The sequence below is a fragment of the Lissotriton vulgaris genome, unplaced genomic scaffold, assembly GCF_964263255.1.
Source record: "Lissotriton vulgaris unplaced genomic scaffold, aLisVul1.2 SCAFFOLD_503, whole genome shotgun sequence".
Classification (NCBI taxonomy): Eukaryota; Metazoa; Chordata; class Amphibia; order Caudata; family Salamandridae; genus Lissotriton; species Lissotriton vulgaris.
Window position 1 is genome coordinate 817,611 of NW_028253338.1, and position 26,653 is coordinate 844,263.

A 26,653-nucleotide genomic window follows, 5' to 3' on the forward strand; every position below is an offset into this window, starting at 1 on the left:
GAACTCAGAGTGAGTAAATTGGCCATTTTCATGCACTTTTAACCATTCCACAAATCCTGTGTTTAGGGCCCCTGGAAGCATGAAAATCACTTTAAACATGGTCATTTTAGCTCTACAACTGATGATCCAACTACAAATGTGAACTGACGTTCAAAAATAAAACATTTGAAAATGGACCATTTTTCACCTTTCTGAAGCATGACGTAATGGGGGTGTCTTATCTCTTTTGTCAAAAATCTGCCATTTTTGCCTGAACATTAAATGCCTCCAAATGGTATTTAATTCACTTCCCGGGCCCCTGGAAGCATGAAAAACATTTGAACATGGTAATTTTAGCTCTAAAACTGATGATCCACCTACAAATGTGAACTGACGTTCAAAAATAAAACATTTGAAATCGGACCATTTTTCACCTTTCTGAAGTAAGACGTAATGGTGGGTGTTATCTCTTTTGTCAAAAATCAGCCATTTTTGCTTGAACATTAAATGCCTCCAAATGGTATTTAAATCACTTCCCGGGGTGAAGAAACACTTTTCGAGACCTCAGAGTGAGAAAATTGGCCATTTTCATGCACTTTTAACCATTTCACAAATCTTGTGTTTAGGGCCCCTGGAAGCATGAAAATTACTTTAAACATGCTAATTTTAGCTCTACAACTGATGATCCACCTACAAATGTGAACTGACGTTCAAAAATAAAACATTTGACAACGGACCATTTTTCACCTTTCTGAAGCATGACGTAATGGGGGGTGTTATCTCTTTTGTCAAAAATCAGCCGTTTTTGCTTGAACATTTAATGCCTCCAAATGGTATTTAATTCACTTCCCGGGCCCCTGGAAGCATGAAAATCACTTCAAACATGCTAATTTTAGCTCTAAAACTGATGATCCACCTACAAATGTGAACTGACGTTCAAAAAGAAATCATTTGAAAACAGACTATTTTTCACCTTTTGGAAAGGGGCGACCATTCGGTCCCCCCGAACGTATGGTGGAGTACCACGATCCCCCCGGGAAGCCATCTTGGGCGGGAGGCGAGTCTCGGCTGGTATGCCCGAAGCGGCGTAGCCGGGGCGCGCCTTTTTCCCGCCCTAGAGTGGGCTGGCCTAGACACCGACGCGGCCGGCCACGCCCTCGGAGGCAGGCGGGGGCGGGTTTACGCCCACCCTGAAGACGGATAAAAGGAGCGGAAGCCAAGAAAGCATCCTCTTGTTCCTGTGCTCTGAAGCTGCACCTCCCCGCTGCACGTGAGCTCGAGACGGAACGAAGAGCCAATTTTGAGCGTTGTAATCTTTCTTTTGTCTTGCAGATATCCCGTCGGAGAATGCCAAGGAAAGTCGGAAAGCGGGTCGGTACCGAGCAGATGCTCCACATGCTCATGAAGGAGATAGCCGATCTGAAGAAAAAGGTGGAGGCTAAAGACGGGCCGGGAGGAACGAAACGGCCTTTGCAGGGAGTAGTACCCAGTGGAAAAAGCAAGAGGCCCAGAAGGGGAGCACTTGGGGGAGACACCCCGGTTCCCGATACCCCACGTGAGGAGCCAATCCCGGTGCCGAAGGAAGGGAATCCAATCCCTGTGGTGGTCACCCCCGTGAACAGGGAGGATATGCCCCCCGAGTTAGCGGCACAATTGGCAGCGTGGTTGGGAAAAGATAGCGAGGGCGCCACGGCTGACGACGCCCGGGCAGTAATGAGGCAACTGCGGGAATCTAGGGAAGCTGCGAAGGCAACATCTTCTGTTCCCTTACAGGTTCCGGCTACGGGGAGTACAGCAGGCCCAAGTTCGGCGACAAGCACGGGGTCTACTTCAGGTAAGCGGCCTTTGCCGATTGCGGGGGAGGGGTCTGTGCCTTCTCGAAAGGAAAAGATTGCCCAGCATGTCCCGCTAGAAATTAAGGAGTTGATTTGGGCGGATAAGTATATAAACATGTTTTCATTGCTTACCGACCATTACGAGATAGAGCATGTAAAGAGTCAAAAGGAGCTCATGCATCCGAGTGTTTGGCGCGCGAAAATGGCTGCCTTTAAGGTCGACGAGACCATTGGTACTTGGGGCAGAGCGTGGGGCATTTTTACATCCATCATGGGTGAGCGCAGGCCCGAGTTGCTGACCGAGTTACCCATTTATCAGTCGCGTATTATGGAGTATTCTGTGGCATATGGGGGCAATCAGTGGTTCTGCTATGACAATCTGTTTAGAAAGGCTAAAGAACACAACCCATTGTTGTCTTGGGATTGTTACGACTCCGTGTCATGGCAAAAATGGAGAGTACAGGAATGTTGAAAGTACCATTGGTAGGGAGTAATGGGGGGGAATCTTCCCGCCAAAACTCTGCGACACCCTTTCGGACGGGTGCAGGTAACGAGTACCACTAGAAGCCGAGTGGCAACACAGGTAAAAGGGGGATCTGTTGGAATTTTAACAGAGGGAAATGTACGAGGCCCCAGGGGTCATGCAAATTCAGACACGAGTGTGGAGGGTGTGGGCAGTCGTCCCATCCTGAGTCCATGTGCAGAGCCAAAACGGGTGATAACGGTGATAAGGGAGGCGCCAAACAGGTCTGATACAGTCCGAGGGGCGCCTTTACCTACCCCGATTGATACCATGGCAATGATTCCTTGGCTCAGCGAATACCCGGATCATACTTCCGCTGGGGTGTTACGAAACGGGTTTTCATATGGTTTCCGCATCCCAGTGGGGGATTTTCGGGGTGTACCAAACTGTAAGAACCAACTGTCGGTCTTGCAGCACACGGCGGTGGTGCAGGTAAAGATTGGGAAAGAGGTGACTCGAGGTCGTGTCGCCGGTCCTTTCGATTTGCCACCGGTTGCTAACTTTGTTTGTTCTCCCCTAGGGGTGGTCCCCAAGAAGGACCCGGGTGAGTTTCGGCTGATACATAATTTGTCAGCCCCACGTGGTCTTTCCGTAAATGACGCGATAGACCCGGAAGTGTGTTCAGTACGGTATGCATCGTTCGATGAGGCCGTAGCCATGTTGAATCGCCTGGGGCCCGGGACGCTGATGGCAAAATCGGACATCGAGTCAGCGTTCCGGTTGCTCCCGGTACACCCAGACGATCAGCGTCTCCTTGGTTTTCAGTTTCAGGGTCGCTATTACATGGATAGATGTATGCCAATGGGATGCTCGATTTCATGTGCCTATTTCGAGAAATTCAGTTGTTTTCTGCAGTGGGTATTCACAAGGAAGACAGGTTTTCAACATGTTATGCACTATCTCGATGACTTTCTGTTTTTGGGGGCAGCCGGGGATCCTGAGTGTGGACAGGCTTTACATGAATTTTGTGTCCTAATGAATCAATTTGGTGTGCCATTGGCGCCAGGTAAGACTGTGGGTCCCTCGACCTTGATCGAGTTTCTGGGGATCGAGCTCGACTCGGTGGAAGGTTGTTTTCGATTACCCAAGGAAAAAGTGTTAACATTCAGGTTATCCCTTGAGACATGTATTCGTGCAACGAAAGTAAACCTGCATCAATTGCAACAGGTGGTGGGTCCGTTGAATTTTGCCCTAAGAGTGATACCAATGGCGCGCCCCTTTTCCCGCTCGATTGCACAATCCATGGTCGGCTTGAAGGAAGGACATCACCGCATGAGACTCTCGGCAGAGGTTCGCCAGGACATGCGCATTTGGATCGCATTTCTGGCGGATTTCAATGGTCGAATTGTCTGGAACAAACCAGCGGTGTCTTCCGAGGAGTTGGGGCTTTGGACAGATTCGGCGGGGAGTATAGGTTTCGGCGCCATATTGGGTACACAATGGTCGGCACAAAAATGGCCGTCATGGTGGCATGAATGCGGGTTGACGAGTAACATTGCTTTTCTCGAATTGTTCCCTATTCTGGTGGCTTTGAAAACATGGCCTGAAGGGTTTAGGGATCACTCTTTGGTGTTCTGGTCTGATAACATGACCGTGGTTGAGTGTGTCAATAGTCAGGCAGCACGATGCAAATTGATTCTGAGACTGCTCAAGGAAATTGTGTTGTTATGCATGCAACTGAATGTACTGTTTAGGGCGCGACACGTGCCGGGGGTGATGAACCAAGCGGCTGATGCGCTTTCTCGTTTCCGTATGCAGGCTTTCTGGGGTTTTCTGCCCACAGCGGACCCGGTGGCGGCACCCTTTCCCGAAGCTCTCTGGTCTCTCGGTGCCCCGAACTACAAAACCTCGTGGGAGAGAGTTTAGCACCCAGGACGAGGAAGGCATATGAAGGGGCGTTCCGTTCCTATTGGGCCTTTTTGGGTGCTGCCGGGGGGGAGCTTTGGGGTCAGGAAGAGTTTGTGGTGAAATTCCTGCTCTCGTTACATCAGGCAGGTAAATCAGTAGCTACGGCCCAGAGGCATCGGGCCGCCATTTCCTTTGTGGCAAAGGCTCATGGGATCCAGGACCCGACAGCGTCTTTCGTTGTGCAGAAAGCGCTACGTGGGTGGCAACGCCTTGAGGGTCGCAGAGTAGACGATAGGCACCCGATAGGTCTGGATAGGTTGACCCTGTTATTGTCCGTACTTCCGGCAACGTGTTCATCCCAGTACGAAGCAGTGTTGTTCCGAGCCGCATTTGCACTAGCATTCCATGGGGCTATGCGGGTAAGCGAATTAGTGGCAAAGAACAAGCGGGATACGATGGGGGGACTGTGCCGAGAACACATTCGGGTCAGGGAGGAGACGATGACGGTCTCGTTTGTTAGGTCCAAATCCGATCAGGGTGCAATCGGGGACTGTGTAATCATTCAGAGGGTCCCCGGGTCTTCCATGTGCCCTGTGGTGTGCGTAGAGGAATATTTAGCACAGAGGGTAGCAGCATGGGGGGGGACCTTGTTGAGACACGCTGACGCCACCCCACTGACGAGGTTTCAGTTCCGGAGGGTGCTTGCAATGTCTACTTCGGCCGCGGGCTTGAACCCCGGCGAGTTCGGGACCCATTCCTTTCGGATAGGGGCTGCTACTGAGGCTACAGCCAGGGGTCTGAGTGTGGAGCAAGTAAAGCGTGTGGGGCGTTGGTCCTCTAACAGTTATAAAAGGTATGTGCGGTTGCACATGTTGTGAAGCTGTAATGATATACTCACGCTTCTTGTCTCTGTTTGATTTTCAGTTACGCAAGCTTACGAAGCGGGGCGGACTGTACGGTCGACCCGACTCCTGGGGAACAGCGGTCAGAAATCACCGTCTGCGAATAAGGAGGTGTGGGTCGTGGGCCACTCATACGTGAGGCGTGCCGCGGACGTATTCAAAGCAGGTGATATGAGTCACGTGGCTGGGGAATACGGGTACAGGGTGTCCTTCTACGGAAAGGGCGGGCTCTGTATTGACCAGTTTCAATTCTTTTTTGAGGGTTTGTTAGAGCGGACGAGGTCACCGCCGTCTATAATCATAGTCCATCTTGGGGGTAACGATCTCGTGGCCACTGGTAGACGACTTCTTCTTGAGGCGATGCTTTCCACGGTAAGTTGGTTGGCAAGAAGAGTTCCAGGGTGCACAATTGCATGGTCCCATATGATCCCACGGAAAGTGTGGCGGGGGGCTATTTCGGTTACTGCTTTGAATCATTCAGTAAGGAAGATAAATAACAAAGTGAGTAGATTGTTTCGTTCAAATACACTGCATTCGGTTTGGAAAGGTTGTATCAAAGGGGACAGTATGTATTTGGGGGACGGTGTTCATTTGTCCCGGGTGGGGAACGAGTTACTCATAGGAGACTTCATAGCCTGGTTAAAGGGTTTGCAGCATGACCTTTAGGTAGGAGTGTTTTGTGGGGGGTCCGGATAGCCGGTCAACTATCCGGCCTGTGGCGGTAAGGTCATGATCGGTGAGCAGTAATTCGAAGATCCCTATGAGGGGGCGTCACCCATTACGGATGGGAGCGCGCGGGGGAGGTGGCCAATTGGCCCCTCAACGGGGAGGCGGTCCTGTCTAAGGAGAGACCGCCGGAAGGAAAGGAAAGGTGGTCAAGGCCCCTTCCTGGATAGGAGGGGCTACGGCCCCTCCTGGGGAATTTCCCGGGGCCAGGACATCTGCGACGGCAGATGGGTAAGTTGTGTGGGGTGCGGGAGGGGGTTTACGCTACCTTTTAGACACCTCACACGAGTCCTCGAACGACCGTTAAATGGCGTCGAGTTTATCGGGGCCCCCGTCAAGTACAAAGGGAAATTGGTAGATGCACTTGAGGTACGCCTCTGTGCGGTCGCTCCTCTCACAAGTGAGGGGGGTATTTCTGGTTTAGGGATCTGACACCGGTTACGACCTTGCCGTTGGCCCTTAACGTTAGGATGTACAATTTCAAGTCAAATGTTTTGTAGGATGTTAGTTCGGCTAGGAGAACCTCTGTATTAGAGATCTGTTAAGGTAGCCAAACATCGTAATGTGGAAATGAAATTGTACATAATATGAAAGTGTTATTTTAATGTTTTAATTTTTGTTTCATATTTTAATAAATACGGCCGGGAAGGGTGACTCCCTTCCCGCCTTCCAAAAGTTCAAGAACTGTTTCCGGTTTCCCAATTCTTGGGGATTGTGTTGAGAGGGGGTGGCGGGTATCTCAGCCATATGGAAAGGGGCGACCATTCGGTCCCCCCGAACGTATGGTGGAGTACCACGATCCCCCCGGGAAGCCATCTTGGGCGGGAGGCGAGTCTCGGCTGGTATGCCCGAAGCGGCGTAGCCGGGGCGCGCCTTTTTCCCGCCCTAGAGTGGGCTGGCCTAGACACCGACGCGGCCGGCCACGCCCTCGGAGGCAGGCGGGGGCGGGTTTACGCCCACCCTGAAGACGGATAAAAGGAGCGGAAGCCAAGAAAGCATCCTCTTGTTCCTGTGCTCTGAAGCTGCACCTCCCCGCTGCACGTGAGCTCGAGACGGAACGAAGAGCCAATTTTGACCCACCCACCAGCCCCTGAGGACAGCGATTCGTTGTGAATACAGTCGATATAGTATCTTTTTTGTTCTCTCTGTTTTCTTACAGGTTGGGATGATTATCGTGGAATTTCTTAAGATGCAATAAAGATTGTTTATTTTTAATATGTTTTGCAAATAAAGTAATTCGGAACATGGATTGACCAGTAGTTATGCTTGATAATAAGTGATGTTTTCTTTGTAATCTTAGTAACTTAGGTAGAATTGTCGTATTTATTTTTTGGTCGGGCGGTAAGGTCATGATCGGTGAGCAGTAATTCGAAGATCCCTATGAGGGGGCGTCACCCATTACGGATGGGAGCGCGCGGGGGAGGTGGCCAATTGGCCCCTCAACGGGGAGGCGGTCCTGTCTAAGGAGAGGCCGCCGGAAGGAAAGGAAAGGTGGTCAAGGCCCCTTCCTGGATAGGAGGGGCTACGGCCCCTCCTGGGGAATTTCCCAGGGCCAGGACATCTGCGACGGCAGATGGGTAAGTTGTGTGGGGTGCGGGAGGGGGTTTACGCTACCTTTTAGACACCTCACACGAGTCCTCGAACGACCGTTAAATGGCGTCGAGTTTATTGGGGCCCCCGTCAAGTACAAAGGGAAATTGGTAGATGCACTTGAGGTACGCCTCTGTGCGGTCGCTCCTCTCACAAGTGAGGGGGGTATTTCTGGTTTAGGGATCTGACACCGGTTACGACCTTGCCGTTGGCCCTTAACGTTAGGATGTACAATTTCAAGTCAAATGTTTTGTAGGATGTTAGTTCGGCTAGGAGAACCTCTGTATTAGAGATCTGTTAAGGTAGCCAAACATCGTAATGTGGAAATGAAATTGTACATAATATGAAACTGTTATTTTAATGTTTTAATTTTTGTTTCATATTTTAATAAATACGGCCGGGAAGGGTGACTCCCTTCCCGCCTTCCAAAAGTTCAAGAACTGTTTCCGGTTTCCCAATTCTTGGGGATTGTGTTGAGAGGGGGTGGCGGGTATCTCAGCCATACGAAAGCATGACGTAATGGGGAGGTGTTATCTCTTTTGTCAAAAATCAGCCGTTTTTGCTTGAACATTAAATGCCTCCAAATGGTATTTAATTCCCTTCCCAGGGTGAAGAAACACTTTTTGAGACCTCAGAGTGAGTAAATTGGCCATTTTCATGTACTTTTAACCATTCCACAAATCTTGTGTTTAGGGCCCCTGGAAGCATGAAAATCACTTTAAACATGCTAATTGTAGCTCTAAAACTGATGATCCACCTACAAATGTGAACTGACGTTCAAAAATAAAACATTTGCAAACGGACCATTTTTGACCTTTCTGAAGCATGACGTAATGGGGGGGTGTTATCTCTTTTGTCAAAAATCACCTGTTTTTGCTTGAACATTAAATGCCTCCAAATGGTATTTAATTCACTTCCCCGGCACCTGGAAGCATGAAAATCACTTTAAGCATGCTAATTTTAGCTCTAAAACTGATGATCTACCTACAAATGTGAACAGACGTTCAAAAATAAAACATTTGACAACGGACCATTTTTCACCTTTCTGAAGCATGACGTAATGGGGGGGTGTTATCTCTTTTGTCAAAAATCTGCCGTTTTTGCTTGAACATTTAATGCCTCCAAATGGTATTTAATTCACTTCCCGGGCCCCTGGAAGCATGAAAATCACTTCAAACATGCTAATTTTAGCTCTAATACTGATGATCCACCTACAAATGTGAACTGATGTTCAAAAATAAGACATTTGAATAAGGACCACTTTTCACCTTTCTGAAGCATGACGTAATGGGGGGGTGTTATCTCTTTTGTCAAAAATCACCTGTTTTTGCTTGAATATTAAATGCCTCCAAATGGTATTTAATTCACTTCCCGGGGTGAAGAAACACTTTTTGAGACCTCATAGTGAGTAAATTGGCCATTTTCATGCACTTTTATCCATTCCACAAATCTTGTGTTTCAGGCCCCTGGAAGCATGAAAATTACTTTAAACATGCTAATTTTAGCTCTACAACTGATGATCCACCTACAAATGTGACCTGACGTTCAAAAATAAAACATTTGAAAACAGACCATTTTTCACCTTTCTGAAGCATGACGTAATGCGGGGTGTTATCTCTTTTGTCAAAAATCAGCTGTTTTTGCTTGAACATTAAATGCCTCCAAATGGTATTTAATTCACTTCCCATGCCCCTGGAAGCATAAAAATCACTTTAAACATGCTAATTTTAGCTCTTAAACTGATGTTCTACCTACAAATGTGAACTGACGTTCAAAAATAAAACATTTGAAAACAGACCATTTTTCACCTTTCTGAAGCATGACGTAATGGGGTGGTGTTATCTCTTTTGTCAAAAATCAGCTGAATTTGCTTGAACATTAAATGCCTTCAAATTGTATTTAATTCACTTCCAGGGCCCCTGGAAGCATGAAAATAACTTTAAGCATGCTAATTTTAGCTCTAAAACTGATGATCTACCTACAAATGTGAACTGACGTTCAAAAATAAAACATTTGAAAACGGACCATTTTTTACCTTTCTGAAGCATGACGTAATGGGGGGTGTTATCTCTTTTGTCAAAAATCAGCCGTTTTTGCTTGAACATTAAATGCCTCCAAATGGTATTTAATTCACTTCCCGGGGTGAAGAAACACTTTTTGAGACCTCATAGTGAGTAAATTGGCCATTTTCATGCACTTTTTCCCATTCCACAAATCTTGTGTTTCGGGCCCCTGGAAGCAGGAAAATTACTTTAAACATGCTAATTTTAGCTCTACAACTGATGATCCACCTACAAATGTGAACTGACGTTCAAAAATAAAACATTTGAAAACAGACCATTTTTCACCTTTCTGAAGCATGACGTAATGGGGGGTTTTATCTCTTTGTCAAAAATCAGCTGGTTTTGCTTGAACATAAAATGCCTCTAAATTGTATTTATTCACTTCCCGGAGTGCAGAAACACTTTTTGAGACCTCCGAGTGAGTAAATTGGCCATTTTCATGCACTTTGAACCATTCCACAAATCTTGTGTTTAGGGCCCCTGGAAGCATGAAAATCACTTTAAACATGCTAATTTTAGCTCTAAAACTGATGATCCACCTACAAATGTGAACTGACGTTCAAAAATAAAACATTTGAATACGGACCATTTTTCACCTTTCTGAAGCATGACGTAATGGGGGGTGTTATCTCTTTTGTCAAAAATCACCTGTTTTTGCTTGAACATTGAATGCCTCCAAATGGTATTTAATTCACTTCCCGGGCCCCTGGAAGCATGAAAATCACTTTAAACATGCACATTTTAGCTCTAAAACTGATGATCTACCTACAAATGTGAACTGACGTTCAAAAATAAAACATTTGAAAACGGACCATTTTTCACCTTTCTGAAGCATGACGTAATGGGGGGGTGTTATCTCTTTGGTCAAAAATCAGCCGTTTTTGCTTGAACATTAAATTCCTCCAAATGGTATTTAATTCACTTCCCGGGGTGAAGAAACACTTCTTGAGACCTCATAGTGAGTAAATTGGCCATTTTCATGCACTTTTATCCATTCCACAAATCTTGTGTTTCGGGCCCCTGGAAGCATGAAAATCACTTTAAACATGCTAATTTTAGCTCTACAACTGATGATCCACCTACAAATTTGAACTGACGTTCAAAAATAAAACATTTGAAAACAGACCATTTTTCACCTTTCTGAAGCATGACGTAATGGGGGGTGTTATCTCTTTTGTCAAAAATCAGCTATTTTTGCTTGAACATTAAATGCTTCCAAATGGTATTTAATTCACTTCCCAGGCCCCTGGAAGCATAAAAATCACTTTAAACATGCTAATTTTAGCTATTAAACTGATGTTCTACCTACAAATGTGAACTGATGTTCAAAAATAAAACATTTGAATACAGACCACTTTTCACCTTTCTGAAGCATGACGTAATGGGGGGTGGGTGTTATCTCTTTTGTCAAAAATCAGCCATTTTTGCTTGAACATTAAATGCCTCCAAATGGTATTTAATTCACTTCCCGGGGTGAAGAAACACTTCTTGAGACCTCATAGTGAGTAAATTGGCCATTTTCATGCACTTTTATCCATTCCACAAATCTTGTGTTTCGGGCCCCTGGAAGCATGAAAATCACTTTAAACATGCTAATTTTAGCTCTACAACTGATGATCCACCTACAAATTTGAACTGACGTTCAAAAATAAAACATTTGAAAACAGACCATTTTTCACCTTTCTGAAGCATAACGTAATGGGGGGTGTTATCTCTTTTGTCAAAAATCAGCTATTTTTGCTTGAACATTAAATGCCTCCAAATGGTATTTAATTCACTTCCCAGGCCCCTGGAAGCATAAAAATCACTTTAAACATGCTAATTTTAGCTATTAAACTGATGTTCTACCTACAAATGTGAACTGATGTTCAAAAATAAAACATTTGAATACAGACCACTTTTCACCTTTCTGAAGCATGACGTAATGGGGGGTGGGTGTTATCTCTTTTGTCAAAAATCACCAGTTTTGGCTTTAACATTAAATGCCTCCAAATGGTATTTAATTCACTTCCCGGGCACCTGGAAGCATGAAAATCACTTTAAGCATGCTAATTTTAGCTCTAAAACTGATGATCTACCTACAAATGTGAACTGACGTTCAAAAATAAAACATTTGACAACGGACCACTTTTTCACCTTTCTGAAGCATGACGTAATGGGGGGGTGTTATCTCTTTTGTCAAAAATCTGCCGTTTTTGCTTGAACATTTAATGCCTCCAAAAGGTATTTAATTCACTTCCCGGGCCCCTGGAAGCATGAAAATCACTTCAAACATGCTAATTTTAGCTCTAATACTGATGATCCACCTACAAATGTGAACTGATGTTCAAAAATAAAACATTTTAAAATGGACCATTTTTCACCTTTCTGAAGCATTACGTAATGGGGGTGTTATCTCTTTTGTCAAAAATCAGCCGTTTTTGCTTGAACATTAAATGCCTCCAAATGGTATTTAATTCACTTCCCGGGGTGAAGAAACACTTTTGGAGACCTCGGAATGAGTAAATTGGCCATTTTCATGCACTTTTAACCATTCCACAAATCTTGTGTTTAGGGCCCCTGGAAGTATGAAAATCACTTTAAACATGCTAATTTTAGCTCTAAAACTGAAGATCAACCTACAAATGTGAACTGACGTTCAAAAATAAAACCTTTGAAAATGGACCATTTTTCACCTTTCTGAAGCATGACGTAATGGGGGGGTGTTATCTCTTTTGTCAAAAATCACCTGTTTTTGCTTGAACATTAAATGCCTCCAAATGGTATTTAATTCACTTCCAGGGCCCCTGGAAGCATGAAAATAACTTTAAGCATGCTAATTTTAGCTCTAAAACTGATGATCTACCTACAAATGTGAACTGACGTTCAAAAATAAAACATTTGAAAACGGACCATTTTTCACCTTTCTGAAGCATGACGTAATGGGGGGTGTTATCTCTTTTGTCAAAAATCAGCCGTTTTTGCTTGAACATTAAATGCCTCCAAATGGTATTTAATTCACTTCCCGGGGTGAAGAAATACTTTTTGACATCTCATGGTGAGTAAATTGGCCATTTTCATGCACTTTTATCCATTCCACAAATCTTGTGTTTTGGGCCCCTGGAAGCATGAAAATTACTTTAAACATGCCAATTTTAGCTCTACAACTGGTGATCCACCTACAAATGTGAACTGACGTTCAAAAATAAAACATTTGAAAACAGACCATTTTTCACCTTTCTGAAGCATGACGTAATGGGGGGGTGTTATCTCTTTTGTCAAAAATCAGCTGTTTTTGCTTGAACATTAAATGCCTCCAAATGGTATTTAATTCACTTCCCAGGCCCCTGGAAGCATAAACATCACTTTAAACATGCTAATTTTAGCTCTTAAACTGATGTTCTACCTACAAATGTGAACTGACGTTCAAAAATAAAACATTTGAAAACAGACCATTTTTCACCTTTCTGAAGCATGACGTAATGGGGGGGTGTTATCTCTTTTGTCAAAAATCAGCTGAATTTGCTTGAACATTAAATGCCTTCAAATTGTATTTAATTCACTTCCAGGGCCCCTGGAAGCATGAAAATAACTTTAAGCATGCTAATTTTAGCTCTAAAACTGATGATCCACCTACAAATTTGAACTGATGTTCAAAAATAAAACATTTGAATACGGACCACTTTTCACCTTTCTGAAGCATGACGTAATGGGGGGTGGGTGTTATCTCTTTTGTCAAAAATCACCTGTTTTTGCTTGAACATTGAATGCCTCCAAATGGTATTTAATTCACTTCCCGGGGGAAAAAAACACTTTTTGAGACCTCAGAGTGAGTAAATTGGCCATTTTCATGCACTTTTATCCATTCCACAAATCTTGTGTTTCGGGCCCCTGGAAGCATGAAAATTACTTTAAACATGCTAATTTTAGGTCTACAACTGATGATCCACCTACAAATGTGAACTGACGTTCAAAAATAAAACATTTGAAAACGGACCATTTTTCACCTTTCTGAAGCATGACGTAATGGGGGGTGTTATCTCTTTTGTCAAAAATCAGCTGGTTTTGCTTGAACATAAAATGCCTCTAAATTGTATTTATTCACTTCCCGGAGTGCAGAAACACTTTTTGAGACCTCCGAGTGAGTAAATTGGCCATTTTCATGCACTTTGAACCATTCGACAAATCTTGTGTTTAGGGCCCCTGGAAGCATGAAAATCACTTTAAACATGCTAATTTTAGCTCTAAAACTGATGATCCACCTACAAATGTGAACTGACGTTCAAAAATAAAACATTTGAATAGGGACTATTTTTCACCTTTCGAAAGCATGACGTAATGCGGAGGTGTTATCTCTTTTGTCAAAAATCAGCCATTTTTGCTTGAACATTGAATGTCTCCAAATGGTATTTAGTTCACTTCCCGGGAACCCTGGAAGCATGAAAATCACTTTAAACATGCACATTTTAGCTCTAAATCTGATGATCGACCTACAAATGTGAACTGACGTTCAAAAATAAAACATTTGAAAATGGACCATTTTTCACCTTTCTGAAGCATGACGTAATGGGGGGGTGTTATCTCTTTTGTCAAAAATCAGCCGTTTTTGCTTGAACATTAAATGCCTCCAAATGGTATTTAATTCACTTCCCGGGGTGAAGAAACACTTTTTGAGACCTCAGAGTGAGTAAATTGGCCATTTCCATGCACTTTTAACCATTCCACAAATCTTGTGTTTAGGGCCCCTGGAAGCATGAAAATCACTTTAAACATGCAAATGTTAGCTCTAAAACTGATGATCCACCTACAAATGTGAACTGACGTTCAAAAATAAAACATTTGAAAACGGACCATTTTTCACCTTTCTGAAGCATGACGTAATGGGTGGTGTTATCTCTTTTGTCAAAAATCAGCTGGTTTTGCTTGAACATAAAATGCCTCTAAATTGTATTTATTCACTTCCCGGAGTGCAGAAACACTTTTTGAGACCTCCGAGTGAGTAAATTGGCCATTTTCATGCACTTTGAACCATTCGACAAATCTTGTGTTTAGGGCCCCTGGAAGCATGAAAATCACTTTAAACATGCTAATTTTAGCTCTAAAACTGATGATCCACCTACAAATGTGAACTGACGTTCAAAAATAAAACATTTGAATACGGACTATTTTTCACCTTTCGAAAGCATGACGTAATGCGGAGGTGTTATCTCTTTTGTCAAAAATCAGCCGTTTTTGCTTGAACATTAAATGCCTCCAAATGGTATTTAATTCACTTCCCGGGCCCCTGCAAGCATGGAAATAACTTTAAGTATGCTAATTTTAGCTCTAAAACTGATGATCTACCTACAAATGTGAACTGACGTTCAAAAATAAAACATTTGAAAACGGACCATTTTTCACCTTTCTGAAGCATGACGTATTGGGGGGTGTTATCTCTTTTGTAAAAAATCAGCCGTTTTTGCTTGAACATTAAATGCCTCCAAATGGTATTTAATTCACTTCCTGGGGTGAAGAAACACTTTTTGAGACCTCATAGTGAGTAAATTGGCCATTTTCAGGCACTTTTATCCATTCCACAAATCTTGTGTTTCGGGCCCCTGGAAGCATGAAAATTACTTTAAACATGCTAATTTTAGCTCTACAACTGATGATCCACCTACAAATGTGAACTGACGTTCAAAAATAAAACATTTGACAACGGACCATTTTTCACCTTTCTGAAGCATGACGTAATGGGGGGGTGTTATCTCTTTTGTCAAAAATCAGCCGTTTTTGCTTGAACTTAATGCCTCCAAATGGTATTTAATTCACTTCCCGGGCCCCTGGAAGCATGAAAATCACTTCAAACATGCTAATTTTAGCTCTAAAACTGATGATCCACCTACAAATGTGAACTGACGTTCAAAAAGAAATCATTTGAAAACAGACTATTTTTCACCTTTCGAAAGCATGACGTAACGGGGAGGTGTTATCTCTTTTGTCAAAAATCAGCCGTTTTTGCTTGAACATTAAATGCCTCCAAATGGTATTTAATTTCCTTCCCAGGGTGAAGAAACACTTTTTGAGACCTCAGAGTGAGTAAATTGGCCATTTTCATGTACTTTTAACCATTCCACAAATCTTGTGTTTAGGGCCCTTGGAAGCATGAAAATCACTTTAAACATGCTAATTGTAGCTCTAAAACTGATGATCCACCTACAAATGTGAACTGACGTTCAAAAATAAAACATTTGACAACGGACCATTTTTCACCTTTCTGAAGCATGACGTAATGGGGGGGTGTTATCTCTTTTGTCACAAATCTGCCGTTTTTGCTTGAACATTTAATGCCTCCAAATGGTATTTAATTCACTTCCCGGGCCCCTGGAAGCATGAAAATCACTTCAAACATGCTAATTTTAGCTCTAATACTGATGATCCACCTACAAATGTGAACTGATGTTCAAAAATAAGACATTTGAAAACAGACCATTTTTCACCTTTCTGAAGCATGACGTAATGGGGGGGTGTTATCTCTTTTGTCAAAAATCACCTGTTTTTGCTTGAATATTAAATGCCTCCAAATGGTATTTAATTCACTTCCCGGGGTGAAGAAACACTTTTTGAGACCTCATAGTGAGTAAATTGGCCATTTTCATGCACTTTTATCCATTCCACAAATCTTGTGTTTCGGGCCCCTGGAAGCATGAAAATTACTTTAAACATGCTAATTTTAGCTCTACAACTGATGATCCACCTACAAATGTGACCTGACGTTCAAAAATAAAACATTTGAAAACAGACCATTTTTCACCTTTCTAAAGCATGACGTAATGGGGGGTGTTATCTCTTTTGTCAAAAATCAGCTGTTTTTGCTTGAACATTAAATGCCTCCAAATGGTATTTAATTCACTTCCAATGCCCCTGGAAGCATAAAAATCACTTTAAACATGCTAATTTTAGCTCTTAAACTGATGTTCTACCTACAAATGTGAACTGACGTTCAAAAATAAAACATTTGAAAACAGACCATTTTTCACCTTTCTGAAGCATGACGTAATGGGGGGGTGTTATCTCTTTTGTCAAAAATCAGCTGAATTTGCTTGAACATTAAATGCCTTCAAATTGTATTTAATTCACTTCCAGGGCCCCTGGAAGCATGAAAATAACTTTAAGCATGCTAATTTTAGCTCTAAAACTGATTACCTCCTCGTTAGTCTTCCTCGCCCCCTGAGTTACATAGTGAGCTTTAGCTCCACAACAGAACCCTCCAAAGCAAAAAGAAACCACCTCCCACCCCCTCCCAACATGGCCGACCAGTCCCACCTGACCTCTATAAGAGGCGGGCCGGCCCAACCAATCAGCCTGTTTTTTTTGTTCTGCACGATTCTCTCCAGAGCACTGTTCAGGTAAGATGGGCCGGCGTGAGCTGGCCCTGGGGTTTTAGGGTGTGGACCTGCTCTAGCGGTCTCTGGTGCCTTATGCCTAATAATTCCCCCCCCCCTCTTCCTTCCCCCGGTCCTGTGGGGCCGGTTAGGTGCTGCTGTAGCGTGCCATGGGTCTACAGGGGGGGGGGCGGCCGGGGGGGTGGAGTGGCTGTACATTCCCGTGTCTCCCCCGGTCGTTACTGTTGGGCCCTAGCCTTTCTGTGGGCTTTTTGGGTTCTGCGCATTCTCCTGTGTGTGGTGTAACACCCCTTAAATAGAGGTGTTTCTTGTGTTCCTGGCTCCCCTGTTTAGATATGCGCCTGGAATTGCGCTCTGACTACATGCCACGAGTTGTGGAGATGGGCGCTGACTCTCGCCTAAAGTTTCAGCCGTCTCAAAGGTGGGAGTGTTTACATTTGTCTGCCCCACGGAGACGGATCACTTCTAATAAGTGAGTTCTCTATCTGTCACTGATTTAGGACGTACTCTCTAGAGCTTTCTGTATGGTCATAAATGTGATTGCTCTTATGAGATTTGGCGCTGAGGAAGACGAGTCCGGTGAGTGACTCGTATTTCATTTTTTTAAATGGAAGGTGCGCCAGGGGTTTGCGCCAAGTTTTTTAAAGAACCTCAGGCAGCAGATGGCGCTGTGACACTGCCTGCGTTTGAAAGTCACTTTCTCCCGGTGCACGTTAGACACATCGAGCGCATTGCTTATACATCCACATTGTTTATGGGTGCGAGGCGTGCTGGAGCCTTGCCTGGCTCTGCGGCGCTTCTGCGGAGCGTTGTGTCCGGTGGGCGCGCTGCTGGTAAGGAGGCCGCATGTCCGCCTCTAGCCTGGGAGTCCCTCAGGTACGCTACGGTGGTTTGGGGGGGGGGGGCGAGCTCGGTCCTACCTACCTTTTTGACGGCGGGCCCTCGGGGGCTCTGCTGTCCGGGCCGGGTGCTCCCCTCCTGCAGGCCCGGGACGCTGGTCGCGGCCGAGTCTCGCCTCCGCTTCCCTTCTTGGATTGTGGCGGCCCTACGGGCCGCGGCGGGTTGCCGCGCTGTGGTTGGCTCCGGGCGCCTCCCACCTCTCGGGGGCGGGGTTTTTTGCCACCAGGTGCGTCCGATGATTACCGTCATCGGTCGTGTGCGGTTTCTCCGGCTGCCGCAGCGGACGGCGTGCTGGGATGGTGGGCAGCGCGTCTGTCTCCTTCTCGAGGGTCCGGTGCTCCATTTCATTGAAAGGAGCTCTTACTCAAAAGGAGTCTTGTGCCTTCGGTGCGGAGGGCCCTCACAGGCCAGGGTTCGAATCCTGCCAATGCTGTAGAGGTTTCCCTAGTGGAGATTTTCACTACGTTTTTTTTCGACCCTGTAAATCCCTGGCTGTGAGCGTACAACACTATGTGGCTACGTGCAGCCATACGGCCGGTGACTGTGTCTCATTCACAGTTTACCTGTGCTTATCTTGCGCGCTCTGATGAGGCGCGGTTCTGCGTGGGGACAGTTCCTGTGATCCGTGTTCCTTTTCTGGCGCCCTGGGGGACTCGCCCTGGGCCGTCGGGTTGCGCCGGTCTCGAGTGTTCCCCTCGTGATATCCCATTCTGCAGCGGTGGAGCTGTGGCTCATGGGTTAGCGAATCAGACCCTGGCAGGGGATTATTGGGTCTTCTGCAGGGTGCTGGGGTTTGACCTCATGGACCCAGGTTCCAGGACCGGCTGGTCCACTCAGCCTTTCTTCCGTCTGAGGTCGATGATATTATTTCCGTTGAGTTGGGTAACAACAATCATCGGTTATTCAGCGCCAAGATGCCCGGGTGGTGAATGGGCACTTTACTAATACTTATGATATGAATCTGCGGCTTTTGTACAAACGCCTTGTGCCCTTGCTGGAGTGTTGTTCGCGATTATTGTATCGTGTGGCGCATCTGTGAAGTCCGGCACAGGGAGGTCACGCTAGTTCATGCTTCGTTCCTTGTTGGGCTTGGTTTTACCTCCGCTGGCGGCGGTGGTGGTTCCCGGGGTTTTTTCTCGGGTGCGGTCTCTACGCGTGTCTCCGGACTCCCTCCCTCTGCCGGGGTCCGTTGTGTCCTCCCGCCTGTGGGTGCGGGCGTCCCGCCCTTGCATGGGTGGGGTCCTTCGGCGGGTCCGGGCCCGAGTTTCGGCTGTTACCGGTCTCGTGCTGGTTCTGCCGCTCCCTTTTTCGCCCCCTGATACTGACTTTCGGCCCTCTCGCTCCAGGGGGTCCCCTGGGGGGGAGGGGGGGGGGGCGGTTGCCTCTGTGGCATCCCGTCCTGGAACGTGGCTGTCCAGGTTCTTGGGCTCTTCGGGCTTGCTGTCCGGTCTTGCTGATCTTGCGGACGTTCCGCGGGGTCCCACCGTCTCGACGGGTTGGGGTTCCTGCTCCTTCCCTTGTCTCACCTGTAGGTTTTTCTGGGACCGTGGATTGGCCTGTGGGGCCGGCCTGCGAGTGGATCGCTTCGGCAGCACATGTACTGAGATTGGAACGGTGCTGAGAAGATTGGCATGGCCCCCTGCACAGGGATGACACGCAAATTCGTGAAGCGTTCCAAGACAAGGTCCCCGCTCTCGGTTGCGGGTTCTTCCGTTGGGCTTGCCTTGTGGCCCAAGAGGGGGGGGTGCTGTGCTCCTGGCCCGCCTGGTGGATCTTCTTCGCCGGGTGTGGGTCTTGGGGTTCCCTGTCTGGCCGTGTGTTTCCTCTCGGCCTCGTTCTTTTTCCCCCCCCGTGGGTGAGGCTCCACGTCTGGCGGTGTCTCTCATCCGTCGGCTTCCTGACCTATGTACGGGGTCCCTTCGGTCCTCGTCTCGGGCTTTTCCTCCTTCGGGGGGGGCGTGTGCCTGGTCCCGGTACTTCCCTCTGGTTTTGTCGGGGGAGGGGCGTCCTTTGGCGCCGGGTCATTTGGAGGTCGTGGGGTTCTCCTGCAGTCGCGCGGCTCCTCGTGCTCGGAGGTGGCTGGAGGATGGCCGAGTGGTCTATGGCGCTGTGTTTAGGCCGTAGTCTCCTCGGGTTTGAGTCCCGCTAACGGTCCTCCTGGCCTGCCATCTTTTACACCGATGCTCCGGTGTCCCCGTGTCTTGGTCGGGTCGGCCGACCTGATGGTGGGTGTGTCACCGGTCATGTCCCTTCGGGCTGTCTGTCCCCCGGGGTCCGACTGGGTGGGGGCGGTTCGACGGGGTCGTATCTGGCCTTCGTTGACTGGTCTCATCCTGACCCCGGTGGTGTTTCGACGCCTGGGGCCTCGGCTCGGTCTGCCTCCGAGGTCTCTGTTCACGGAGGGGGGCTCGGCCCTCCGGACCGGGTTCTACTCCTCCTTCCGGGTCCTTATTGCCCGTCTTTCGCGTGGCCTTTCGGTCTGATGTACGCGTCTCCCCCGTGCCCTCTGAGATCGCGGGTCCTCGGCGGGATTCGCTTGGGCAGGGCCGGGGTGCTCATGGGTGCTCGGCTCGGCAGCGCATGGACTTATTTTGGAACGTTGCAGTGGTGAGGTGCCTGGCACCCGCGCGTGGTTGCCACGCTTGTCGTGGTGCGTTCCTGTTTTTAGTTCCCGGCGGGGTCCGCCGCCCCGGGTACCCTCTCCTATGGCGAGCTGACGGTTCGGGCCTCCTGGCCGATCACGGATCTTCCCATACCGTGGTTGGGTCCCCCGCTCTCGGCATCGGTGTTGAGCCGGCTCTTGTCGGCTGGCCTGCCTCCCTCGGCAGGCCCGGTTCTTGTACGGAGGACGCTGCTTGCTCGGGGTTGTGGCTTTGCTACTGGGTTCCCGCAGGTCTTCCACGTGCTCTGCCTGTGCCCGGCGCTGGGCGCCCTTCTCGCGTTGACGCGGTCGGCTTGGTGCTGTCCCCGCCTCCGTGGTCCCCTTGCGGGTCTTGGGTTTCCGGTCGGAGGGGTGTTCCTGGAACGTGGCCCCTTCTTCCCTGTGGGCCCGGTGGGCGGCCTTGCGGGCCTTCCACAGTCCGGTGTTCGACGGCCTGGTTTCCATGGTGGCTCGCTTGGCTCCGAGGTTATTTATCCTTCGCCCACGGGCGCTCTGCCGGTCTCCCCCTTGGGTGCTCGCTTCGGCTGCACATATGCTAATTTTGGAACGTGACTGAGGAGATTTGCAGGGCCCCTGCGCAAGGGTGACTCGCAAATTCGTGAGGCGTTCCACATGAGTTTTCTCTCTCGTTCTACGAGCTCTTCGGGGTCCGCCCTTTTGGGCCCCGGCCCTCGGTGGCTGCTGGGCGGATGGGCGTGCGGGGGTCGTTCCTCCGCTCCCCGCCCTTCGTGCGGGTTTTTGCCGGACGGGGTTGTTCCTCCGGCGTGTCCCCCGTGTCCTTCCCGGGGTTCCTTCCCTGGGGCCTCAGACTCGGGTGGTGTCTTTACCGCTTTTTCCCGGCCGACGAGGTTCCTCCCTTGTCCGTGCTGGTTGTTCGGCGTGCTGTTTTGACTTCTCTTGGCCGCACGTCTTTCCTTTCCAGGTGGGATGACCTGTGTTGTGTCTTTTGGCCCGGTTCGTTCGGGCCACTAGCCCTCGTTCCACCTTGGTTCACTGGCTTACACAGGCTGGCATCCTTCCCTACGCTTCGCTGGGTTCGGTGGATCCGGCGGGGGCCCAGGGTCGGTCCGCGAGGTGTGGCTCTGTTCCCTGGGCCCCCTTCATGGGTGTCTCCTCTGTGGAGTTTTATCTGGCTTCGGCGTGGTCGTCCCCCGCCTGGTACGTGGGTCTCTAGCAGTCCCGGGGGGACTTCGCTGGGACCATTCTGAGTGCTGGAGCTGCGACTCCTGGTTGGCCTTCTTTTCCTGGAGGTCTTGATTTCAGGTTTCCTGTGATCCCTGTTTTCTTTTCAGTTGTTATACTTCAACCTTGGGTTGGTCTCTCTGCATCACCGTGTGGTGTTGTTGTTATGGTGGTCAATGAAGCCTTGTTGGCTTGGGTATTTGCTCACTATGTAACTCAGGGGGCGAGGAAGACTAACGAGGAGGTAATGCCCCGGTTACTTACCGGTAATCTTCATTACTCCAAGTATAGTCTTCCTCGCCACATGAGTTCCCTCCCCCCCTCCCTGTCTGGCTATCGGCTTCATTGTTTGCTTGGTAGATCAGGCTGATTGGTTGGGCCGGCCCGCCTCTTATAGAGGTCAGGTGGGACTGGTCGGCCATGTTGGGAGGGGGTGGGAGGTGGTTTCTTTTTGCTTTGGAGGGTTCTGTTGTGGAGCTAAAGCTCACTATGTAACTCATGTGGCGAGGAAGACTATACTCGGAGTAATGAAGATTACCGGTAAGTAACCGGGGCATGATCCACCTACAAATTTGAACTGTTGTTCAAAAATAAAACATTTGAATACGGACCACTTTTCACCTTTCTGAAGCATGACGTAATGGGGGGTGGGTGTTATCTCTTTTGTCAAAAATCACCTGTTTTTGCTTGAACATTGAATGCCTCCAAATGGTATTTAATTCACTTCCCGGGGGAAAGAAACACTTTTTGAGACCTCAGAGTGAGTAAATTGGCCATTTTCATGCACTTTTAACCATTCCACAAATCTTGTGTTTAGGGCCCCTGGAAGTATGAAAATCACTTTAAACATGCTAATTTTAGCTCTAAAACTGAAGATCAACCTACAAATGTGAACTGACGTTCAAAAATAAAACCTTTGAAAATGGACCATTTTTCACCTTTCTGAAGCATGACGTAATGGGGGGTGTTATCTCTTTTGTAAAAAATCACCTGTTTTTGCTTGAACATTAAATGCCTCCAAATGGTATTTAATTCACTTGCCGGGCCCCTGGAAGCATGGAAATAACTTTAAGCATGCTAATTTTAGCTCTAAAACTGATAATCTACCTACAAATGTGAACTGACGTTCAAAAATAAAACATTTGAAAACGGACCATTTTTCACCTTTCTGAAGCATGACGTATTGGGGGGTGTTATCTCTTTTGTCAAAAATCAGCCGTTTTTGCTTGAACATTAAATGCCTCCAAATGGTATTTAATTCACTTCCCGGGCCCCTGGAAGCATGAAAATCACTTCAAACATGCTAATTTTAGCTCTAAAACTGATGATCCACCTACAAATGTGAACTGACGTTCAAAAAGAAATCATTTGAAAACAGACTATTTTTCACCTTTCGAAAGCATGACGTAATGGGGAGGTGTTATCTCTTTTGTCAAAAATCAGCCGTTTTTGCTTGAACATTAAATGCCTCTAAATGGTATTTAATTCCCTTCCCAGGGTGAAGAAACACTTTTTGAGACCTCAGAGTGAGTAAATTGGCCATTTTCATGCACTTTTATCCATTCCACAAATCTTGTGTTTCGGGCCTCTGGAAGCATGAAAATCACTTTAAACATGCTAATTTTAGCTCTACAACTGATGATCCACCTACAAATGTGAACTGACGTTCAAAAATAAAACATTTGACAACGGACCATTTTTCACCTTTCTGAAGCATGACGTAATAGGGGGGTGTTATCTCTTTTGTCAAAAATCAGCCGTTTTTGCATGAACATTTAATGCCACCAAATGGTATTTAATTCACTTCCCGCGCCCCTGGAAGCATGAAAATCACTTCAAACATGCTAATTTTAGCTTTAAAACTGATGATCCACCTACAAATGTGAACTGACGTTCAAAAAGAAATCATTTGAAAACAGACTATTTTTCACCTTTCGAAAGCATGACGTAATGGGGAGGTGTTATCTCTTTTGTCAAAAATCAGCCGTTTTTGCTTGAACATTAAATGCCTCTAAATGGTATTTAATTCCCTTCCCAGGGTGAAGAAACACTTTTTGAGACCTCAGAGTGAGTAAATTGGCCATTTTCATGTACTTTTAACCATTCCACAAATCTTGTGTTTAGGGCCCCTGGAAGCATGAAAATCACTTTAAACATGCTAATTGTAGCTCTAAAACTGATGATCCACCTACAAATGTGAACTGACGTTCAAAAATAAAACATTTGCAAACGGACCATTTTTGACCTTTCTGAAGCATGACGTAATGGGGGGGTGTTATCTCTTTTGTCAAAAATCACCTGTTTTTGCTTGAACATTAAATGCTTCCAAATGGTATTTAATTCACTTCCCCGGCACCTGGAAGCATGAAAATCACTTTAAGCATGCTAATTTTAGCTCTAAAACTGATAATCTACCTACAAATGTGAACTGACGTTCAAAAATAAAACATTTGAAAACGGACCATTTTTCACCTTTCTGAAGCATGACGTATTGGGGGGTGTTATCTCTTTTGTCAAAAATCAGCCGTTTTTGCTTGAACATTAAATGCCTCCAAATGGTATTTAATTCACTTCCTGGGGTGAAGAAACACTTTTTGAGACCTCATAGTGAGTAAATTGGCCATTTTCAGGCACTTTTATCCATTCCACAAATCTTGTGTTTCGGGCCCCTGGAAGCATGAAAATTACTTTAAACATGCTAATTTTAGCTCTACAACTGATGATCCACCTACAAATGTGAACTGACGTTCAAAAAGAAATCATTTGAAAACAGACTATTTTTCACCTTTCGAAAGCATGACGTAATGGGGAGGTGTTATCTCTTTTGTCAAAAATCAGCCGTTTTTGCTTGAACATTAAATGCCTCTAAATGGTATTTAATTCCCTTCCCAGGGTGAAGAAACACTTTTTGAGACCTCAGAGTGAGTAAATTGGCCATTTTCATGTACTTTTAACCATTCCACAAATCTTGTGTTTAGGGCCCCTGGAAGCATGAAAATCACTTTAAACATGCTAATTGTAGCTCTAAAACTGATGATCCACCTACAAATGTGAACTGACGTTCAAAAATAAAACATTTGCAAACGGACCATTTTTGACCTTTCTGAAGCATGACGTAATGGGGGGGTGTTATCTCTTTTGTCAAAAATCACCTGTTTTTGCTTGAACATTAAATGCTTCCAAATGGTATTTAATTCACTTCCCCGGCACCTGGAAGCATGAAAATCACTTTAAGCATGCTAATTTTAGCTCTAAAACTGATGATCTACCTACAAATGTGAACTGACTTTCAAAAATAAAACATTTGACAACGGACCATTTTTCACCTTTCTGAAGCATGACGTAATGGGGGGGTGTTATCTCTTTTGTCAAAAATCTGCCGTTTTTGCTTGAACATTTAATGCCTCCAAATGGTATTTAATTTACTTCCCGGGGTGAAGAAACACTTTTTGAGACCTCATAGTGAGTAAATTGGCCATTTTCATGCACTTTTATCCATTCCACAAATCTTGTGTTTCGGGCCCCTGGAAGCATGGAAATTACTTTAAACATGCTAATTTTAGCTCTACAACTGATGATCCACCTACAAATGTGACCTGACGTTCAAAAATAAAACATTTGAAAACAGACCATTTTTCACCTTTCTGAAGCATGACGTAATGGGGGGTGTTATCTCTTTTGTCAAAAATCAGCTGTTTTTGCTTGAACATTAAATGCCTCCAAATGGTATTTAATTCACTTCCCATGCCCCTGGGAGCATAAAAATCACTTTAAACATGCTAATTTTAGCTCTTAAACTGATGTTCTACCTACAAATGTGAACTGACGTTCAAAAATAAAACATTTGAAAACAGACCATTTTTCACCTTTCTGAAGCATGACGTAATGGGGGGGTGTTATCTCTTTTGTCAAAAATCAGCTGAATTTGCTTGAACATTAAATGCCTTCAAATTGTATTTAATTCACTTCCAGGGCCCCTGGAAGCATGAAAATAACTTTAAGCATGCTAATTTTAGCTCTAAAACTGATGATCCACCTACAAATTTGAACTAATGTTCAAAAATAAAACATTTGAATACGGACCACTTTTCACCTTTCTGAAGCATGACGTAATGGGGGGTGGGTGTTATCTCTTTTGTCAAAAATCACCTGTTTTTGCTTGAACATTGAATGCCTCCAAATGGTATTTAATTCACTTCCCGGGGGAAAGAAACACTTTTTGAGACCTCAGAGTGAGTAAATTGGCCATTTTCATGCACTTTTAACCATTCCACAAATCTTGTGTTTAGGGCCCCTGGAAGTATGAAAATCACTTTAAACATGCTAATTTTAGCTCTAAAACTGAAGATCAACCTACAAATGTGAACTGACGTTCAAAAATAAAACCTTTGAAAATGGACCATTTTTCACCTTTCTGAAGCATGACGTAATGGGGGGTGTTATCTCTTTTGTAAAAAATCACCTGTTTTTGCTTGAACATTAAATGCCTCCAAATGGTATTTAATTCACTTGCCGGGCCCCTGCAAGCATGGAAATAACTTTAAGTATGCTAATTTTAGCTCTAAAACTGATGATCTACCTACAAATGTGAACTGACGTTCAAAAATAAAACATTTGAAAACGGACCATTTTTCACCTTTCTGAAGCATGACGTATTGGGGGGTGTTATCTCTTTTGTCAAAAATCAGCCGTTTTTGCTTGAACATTAAATGCCTCCAAATGGTATTTAATTCACTTCCTGGGGTGAAGAAACACTTTTTGAGACCTCATAGTGAGTAAATTGGCCATTTTCAGGCACTTTTATCCATTCCACAAATCTTGTGTTTCGGGCCCCTGGAAGCATGAAAATTACTTTAAACATGCTAATTTTAGCTCTACAACTGATGATCCACCTACAAATGTGAACTGACGTTCAAAAATAAAACATTTGACAACGGACCATTTTTCACCTTTCTGAAGCATGACGTAATAGGGGGGTGTTATCTCTTTTGTCAAAAATCAGCCGTTTTTGCTTGAACATTTAATGCCTCCAAATGGTATTTAATTCACTTCCCGGGCCCCTGGAAGCATGAAAATCAC

The 26,653-nt window shown here is 45.8% G+C and overlaps 2 non-coding genes across 2 annotated transcripts; both read left to right on the plus strand.

The window, feature by feature from the left end:
- Positions 1-19,305: 19,305 nt before the first annotated feature.
- LOC147661035 (U6 spliceosomal RNA) lies at positions 19,306-19,414 on the plus strand. The gene has a single exon (XR_015306042.1). It is a non-coding gene; the product is annotated as a U6 spliceosomal RNA (small nuclear RNA).
- Positions 19,415-20,903: 1,489 nt separating this feature from the next.
- Positions 20,904-21,010, plus strand: LOC147661036 (U6 spliceosomal RNA). Its single transcript, XR_015306041.1, has one exon. It is a non-coding gene; the product is annotated as a U6 spliceosomal RNA (small nuclear RNA).
- Positions 21,011-26,653: the final 5,643 nt, after the last annotated feature.